Here is a 7,808-nt window from a genome sequence, read left to right as displayed (position 1 = left end):
CTCAGAAGCTGAGCATATGAGGTTGGAGTGTTCTGCAGTTGATCCAGTTACATATCTACATTCATGCCTTTTTGTGCGTATGCATAACCATCTAGGCTGATCTTAGATTTGTTCAATGTACTTCGTTGAATTTAGGATGCTGCAAGGAGTATCACTGCCCATTGTGATAATAGAAAGCAGATCATTGTTAGCAGTTTAATTTAGATTTAGAACTCACAATTAGTAGTTTAATTTTTCTGGTAGCTTCACAAATTTACTAGTTTGTGTCATCGTATTTAGATGCTGTCTCTATTTTTTGATCCGAGTAATGGTACATACAAGGAGTGTCACACCCGGTTTTAAAATAAAACCAAGTGCTACCTATATGTATGTCAAGATCTAATTTCATACATACAGTGACATCATCAGTGAATAATAGTATCACGTAAAGAATATAAATAATGACTTACGAGTCTATTAGAGATATATAGCTTAATCCTGGAAACGGAGGCTTCAAACTTCACAGGCAATTGACTAGGGGCTGCGTACGCCTAGAACTCAGCATCATCTTCATAAAACTTCACACACCTTCTTCTTCTGAGCACCAGTAAGTAAGGGTGAGTACACTTATGGTTGGTACTCAGCAAGGCCATAGGAAATAACCCGAATAACGATTTAAGTCCATCTTCAAGTTTATTAATCATGTGAGGGTTCAGGCCGCTCTTGACCGTGAGCACGGCTGATATATTAATTTTACACTCTGCAGAAGTTGTACACTTTCACCACAAGTCGCGTAAAAGTTTAGAAGAACTTTAGACCCAACCGTGTTGTGCAAAGCACTTATCACACTACCAAGGTGTGATTGTATAGGGACGATACAAGGCCTTTACAAAGATTCCCTAATAAGTGATAACCCACTAAGGTTTCCTCATAATGGGTGAACCCTCCCCCAAGTGGTGTGTACACCCTTTGGCTGGACAAGCCATCGCACAACCTATGAGCCTCTCTTGCCCTTTCGGTAAGACTATCACAAACTAGAGTCTCCAATTAATTAGCCAAGACTTGGTCTTATGGTTGTACTGTTTTTCTAGAAGGTCACTCCATGTTCCAATTAATACATTATATTCTTGTAAAAAAGCATAGATAGAAGGATGGTTAGGGACACTTGACTTTCTCCAACAAAAAGTTACTCTTACTGCTCTTCAGCTCTTGCTCTCTTGAAACTCTTAATCTTCAAATTTTTCAGAGAAATACCCTTAGTTGAAATTCATCAAGTCATATTTATATATGAAAAGATGATGTAAAGCTTAGTCTAATTTTATTTATAAACATTCAAGTACAATTTATGCAAATTAAACATTTAATTTGAAAATAAAGTATATGTAAACATCTAAGCGCATATCTTTATGATTCAGGTTGAACTAACCAAATATAATTCAAAAACACATTTATATTTACTTTAGTCAAATTAACATTTAATTATAAAAACTCTGAGATATAACCTAGGTAGCTTTTATTTATAAAAAAATTGAATAAGAATTAATCAATTTAAGTTTAATTTATAAAAAGCTGAGGTATATCTCTAATTAGCTTTTAATTGGAAAAATTATTTAAATAAACATTAACCAAATTTACATTAGTTATGAAACCGCGGGGTTGAACTCTAATTAGATTTTAATTAGAAAAGTAAGTATATAAGTACTTAATCCTATTAATATTTTGAACAAATTACAAAATAGAGAATATGATCAACACTGCTTCTAATGCATAATTTAAATTGATATGAATCTAACGCAACAAGAATGAGGTGAAATGGAGCTCAAACATGAAATCTATGAGCTAAACAAGATACAAGGGCATAACTACGAGAAAAACTAAGCTTTCAGGAGCTTAACTGGAAGAACCGAGGGCTTAAACGCATAAGAACTTAAAGGTTGGACTGGATCATGAGATTACAACCTTCTTTGAGGGCTAAACTGCAAACGACCACATCATCTTCAACCTCCTTCCATCCAGTCAATCCCATGGCCGGGGATAGACTCCAGCTGGCAGCGGCCAGGCCTGGCGGCTGCAGCGGCCGGGCCAAGGACTCAGGAGATAGTGGAGGCTGGGCCTCGGCGGTGGCAACGCGCAGGTGGCAGGCGCACGGGTCTAGGGGGGAGGGCATGGCCAGCGGCGCGGGTGGCGACGGGCGCGCTGAAGGGGACGCGATGCGGCAAGGTGGCGGTGCGCAGCATGTGGCGAGGGTGCGGGGCAGCAACGGCAGCTGCTCGGCTAAGGGAACACACCTGGTTTTGCTTGGAATCGAGCGTCCGGGCGCGGTTTGCGATGGGATTTGGCCCTGGAGAAAGCTGAGAGCACGGCGAACACATCTAGGGTGTTCTTGTGGTTGATTGCACGGTGGAGGAGGAGCATGTTTGCGTGGTAGAAGGAACGAGGGGGCACGAGATCTTCACAGAGCGTCACCTCCTTGCGGTGCTCCGGGCGGTGCTCGTGGCATCGAGAAGGCGGTGGCGACAGAGATCGAGCACAGCGGGTATGTGGCTAGGGTTGCGGCGGTTCGAGAGCTTGGGGCGCGGGGTTTAGGGTTTTGGTGGGGCGGCTAGCAGTGGTAGTGCAGCTTTATATAGGGGCTAGCTATCCTTGGCGTGTGCGCCCAGGCTGGAGGCGGCGGGGTGTGGCTCGGACTTGGGCAACCGGAGGTGGCGGATGACAGGTGGGGCCTCAGCATCAGCGGGTAAGAGCGGAGGCGGATGGCGCGGTGCGGAGGAGGCGCGGAGGTGGGCCGAGCTATGCTGCAAAGGTGGCGGGAACAGGCTAGCCTGCTGGGCTGACATGCGTTGTGGCGTCAGGCTGAAAGAAAAGGTAGGCCGAAGCAGAAGAAGAAAAGGGAAAGCAAAAGAAAGGTTTTTCCTATTAGTTAAAATGATTCAAACAAATGAATTCAAACAACCAAAAAATCAATGCACCAGCATGAATACAACACACATCAAACAACCTTGATTAATTAACAACTAATTATTTTCCTATACTAAATTTTCTGTCAAGAAAATAAATGTAGGGGAAATTTTAAAATTATAAGAAAATTTATTGTTTAATTGTTCTTTCTAATTACATCATGAAATCCAAAAATTTTAGGGTGCGGACAGACAGCTTGCATCATACGCTGGTGAATAGTCCCAACATATTTACTCACTAATATTTAGATAGGTTTCAACATCCTTAGTGAGTCTATGAGTATTAATTTGCTATGAGTTTTCATGCAATTCATTGAGAAAAAAGGAGCATCTGAACAACGAATAGTTCTTGAAACAAAATCATACTGGCAATGCAGGGCGTCAGCTAATGCATAATGTGCAGGACCATAGAGTGGTGCGCTTATGGAATATAAATTGTTTCCTCCCTCTTCATCTCATTAGTTTCCCCTGCCTCTGGACCAACCCTTATTTTTCTTTTATCAACGTTCCTACTATTTTCTATTTTTCTTTTTCGACATATGCGGTGGTCTAAAACATATATAACGTTTTTTCCCACTTTTGGATTATATGCAGGCCCTAAACATTTTGCTGCCATGCACACAGACTCCTTTTTTATGTGCACATTGAGGATTTCTTTCAGTATATTTTTGTTTTGGACAAAACTTAAACCCGTTTTTTCAACTTTGGTGGGTGTCTGGACAGCAGATAGAGTAAGAAGTGCCTCAGATTTCCAGAGAAACAGTTACCTATGGAGGAGTTGAATGTAAAGGATGATCTCACCTACACTGAATACCCCATAAAAATCATGGATGCTCTTGCGCGTGTTACTAGGAACAGAGTGATCAGGGAGTGGAAGGTGCAGTGGAGCCACCATGCAGAGGATGAGGCAATTTGGGAAAGAGAGGATGAAGTGAAGGTAGAATTTCCGAAGCTCTTTGCAAATCCATCCGAATCTCGAGGACGAGATTCATCTTAAGGGGGTAGGATTTGGAGCACCCTAAATTTCCATTCTTACAATTTAATAAAATTTGCAAGAATTTTCTAGATTTTGTTGAGTGGTTTAAGGATTTAAGGACCTTTCTAAGGTTTTATTTGATACCTAGCCATTTAAATGCATTTCTGAAATTTACTTAATGAATCATAGGTTTTCATTATTGCATTCATGCTAGTGCATTGTTTTTGTCTTTGAGTTCAAATTTCCAGTTTGAATCTATTTTAAAAATAGCAAAGTTCTTCTTCTTCTTCTTCTTCTTCTTCTTCTTCTTCTTCTTCTTCTTCCTCGCCTTTCCTTTTCCTTCGACCTGCTAGATTTTTTCAACCAGCGCAGCTTCAGCAAGCTTCTGCAACTCGCCTGGCCGGCAGCCTACTCGGATGTGTCGGCCTAGTGGCTAGGCCGTTTGCCAGCATGGCCCAATTCCCACCCCGCCTCTTGCCGCTGACATGCAGGCCCGCACGTCATCCCTTCTAGGGCGCTGCCTCCACCTCCCGGCCTTGGCTCACATGCCAAGGAGTGGCCACAACCGCCTTTATAACTGCCAACACCACCTCCGCGACCTCCTTTGTCGAAATCTCCAAGCCGCAAGCTCTAGCGCTACCGCTTGAGCTCGCTAACCCTAGTGTGGCGGAACCACTCGGATTAACTTAGCTAAAGCACATTTAAGTCGCCTAACACGCGATCATATGCTTTAATCAAGTTAACTCGACGATCCATCGGATTTCATTCGATAAACCACTATACAGGACCGAGTTAGCATAGCTCACACGAAGGTGAGTGGTTCCAGAGAATACAACAGATCATCCACTTAAACAAGTACATTTATTTCTTTCAACACTGGTTCGGAAATCAGAGTTTTACAAAGTTCATGAGCAGCGGAAAAGATAAAACAGCGGAAAAGATAAACAGCGGAGGCTAGCACCGTGTCGGATGTCACTGCTGAGGCCGAACAGGACTTCAATGATCCTTCTCCTCGCCGTTCAAGGAGGGATCCCACTCGACCGTCCACCCAGGAGGAAGCTGGGGAAGCCAAGTGCCAACAACAGCACACTCAGAAGCTTCAACATCACCTGAAAGAGATGCCACAAGCAAGGCTGAGCTGCTAAGCTCAACAAGACTTAACCGACTGGTGGGAAACTACTCCACCAACTTCTAAACATGTAAGGCTCTTTGGCTGAGGGGTTTTTTTTGCCAAAAGCGACTACAGTAGGTCCTTACTTTCAATATTTTAGCTACGATTCTAAGTTCATTAACTAATCTACATTGGCACTTATGCTAAACAAACATAGTTTCTAAACAATATATATAGAATAAGTATCAAGTTCATATCATCATCATGTTCCATCTTTACTCAGTGTAGCATAGCGATCAAGCAGTCTCAAATTGTGAGAGGCAGACAAATCGATTCGAATTTCTTAACCATGCATGGCGAACCTAATCTCACGACATCCGCGCACCACAGAGGGTCGCTTCCCTTGTCGACCGTCCCCATCAATCCCCTGACCCGTGTCGGGCCCACTTCTCTTGGTACAAGGTTCCACAGACCCGGCCTCTGCCATTCTGTGACCACACTTGTCACCACATGCAGCCGCAAGGGAAACTCTGTTCCAGAGACAGTGGATCGAACCGCTCACGTCCTGGTTAAATCAGGTACTAGGCTTCCCCATCCCATACTAGGTATGAGATTAGTACTTTCAAACACTTGATCACGAACACTATCACATCTCGACCTTAGTCCAATTTCAAGTAGACAGACGGGGCAATCCACCGACAACCAAAAAGAGTTCACAAGGCCCTACCCCGTCCACCGTCCTTATAGTTGTAACCAGAAGGAAAACGAGCAACTCCTATAACTCGCGAGTGACAGGGAATCACTCGACTTTTACCGAGTCCTGTTAAGCACTGCAACTACTCGGACTTATCATACTAGTGTTCAGATCAAGGGAACTGAGTCATGCATCTAAGGTTTCAAACAACTCCTATAACGTAAATGCACATACATACAATTGAAGGCATGTGCAAGTTTAGAAAGATTGGGTTATGCTCCGGGGCTTGCCTTCGAGCGAGGTGGAAGCGAACTGATCTTCCAGGTGCTCGGCTTTAGCTCCTGCAGTCGGCAGCTTGGCTACCGCTCCTTCTTCTGGCACCGGGTGCAGCTCGTATGTGCCGTCAGCGAGGTTTAGTTCTACAAGGAATGCAATGCAGGGGTTAAAACACTTAGATGGTTATTTCAACAACACTTGCGAGCTTTAGCTCAGAAACTTATGGCAAAACTAAAGGAAGGTGTGGAATCCCATGCCTCTGTTGATAGAGAACAAGATAAAGGAGTCGGATCGGAAAAAACTTATGATCTGACCCTCAGACCTAAGGAATAACTGCACCGGGGTCCTCAGACTTAACACAGAGAAGTCTCCAAAATTTTACACAGATACCCTTGGTCAAAAGAAAAACATACAGCTGAGCCCTCGGCCGAGGCGGACAAGGGTCAGCGAAATAGATAGGGGTCGGGCTGATTGAACTACAGATTTGGAAACCTTCGGAGATGAATTAGAGTAAGGTCCAACTAACAAAGTTGTAGCAGGGACTTCGTTCTCCAGCTTCCATAAAGGAATTTCTTGGCATCTTGCTCAACTTTCCAAAGATAATCCCTGCCTAAGGCGCTAGGTTGGGCTGAAAAACCGGACTTTAGCTGATATAGCTCAAGAAGACTGAGTCAACCAGATTAGGGGCTTGTCTTAAGATTAACTCAGCTGATTTAACCCAAGTCGTTACACCTAGCCACTAGCTGCAGCCATCGATCTCCTCCATCGCGAGCTCCCTAGACACTTTGGAGCACGGTGAGGTGGTAAGGAACCTGTAAAACCCAGTCCCAAGTGCTCTCGTGCAGTTGTCCGATTGCTTTGGCTCACCGGATTTGCCTCATCCCTGCCGAGCCGCCTCGCCGGGCAAAGCGGCCCCGCCGCCATATAATCCACCGCAAGGACACCCTAGATGCGTTCGCGAGCTTCCTAGCTTCCTCCCAAACCAAACCACGTCGCAAATGGTGCTCGGACGCTCAAATTTGAGGTGATCCCAGCGAGGTAACACTGTAGCACCGCCGCACGCCGCCCACCTCCACCGCCCGCGAACCGCCGCCTTCATCGAGCCCTCCGCAACCGTCCGATCCGATGCGAACGGCTCGAATCATTCGTGACCAAAGTCAAATATTGGTCAACTGAGTCAAACCTGACTCAACCCAACTCAACGTTCGCAGCTAAATTAGTTCAAAAGTAATTATAATTAAGTCCTTTTTCTTCTATTTTGGCCCTGCTCTTTTACAAAATCATGCCCGAAGTCCTGTTTAGTCTTTTTACCTAGTAGACCTTCTGTTTATAGGCTTACTTATGTTTTTGCTCTCGGTTTCTCTTAGTTAAGCCTCTAGAAGTTTAGTTTTCCTGCAGATAAGACCCTAGATCTTGTTTAGCTCATATCTTTAGTGTTTTAAATCCATTTTAAGCAATTCTTGCGCCTATGAGTTCGTGTTAATGCATAGAACAGTTTTATGACCTTGTTTTGCTCGGCTGCTACTATTTGGTGTATTTTTTTTCTTATTTTATTCTTTTGTGTGCTTGTATGTACTTGTTTGATACGCATAGAAGGATCACAGTTCGAAGAATTTGAAGAGCAAGCTTTTAAGGACTTTGAGCAGCAAGAGCCAGTCCAGGAAGGCAAGTCATGTCCTTGATCACCATTTGAACCTACACAACATTTACTTTTATGTTGAATACAACAGCTATGCACTTTTATGATTAAACATGATGGATCCTATCTATGGTGTTCCTAGTTTTATCCTTATGCCTTGATCAACCTAGGTTTTA

The sequence above is a fragment of the Setaria viridis genome, chromosome 8 (genome assembly GCF_005286985.2).
Source record: "Setaria viridis chromosome 8, Setaria_viridis_v4.0, whole genome shotgun sequence".
NCBI lineage: Eukaryota > Viridiplantae > Streptophyta > Magnoliopsida > Poales > Poaceae > Setaria > Setaria viridis.
This window is presented reverse-complemented; position numbering follows the sequence as displayed.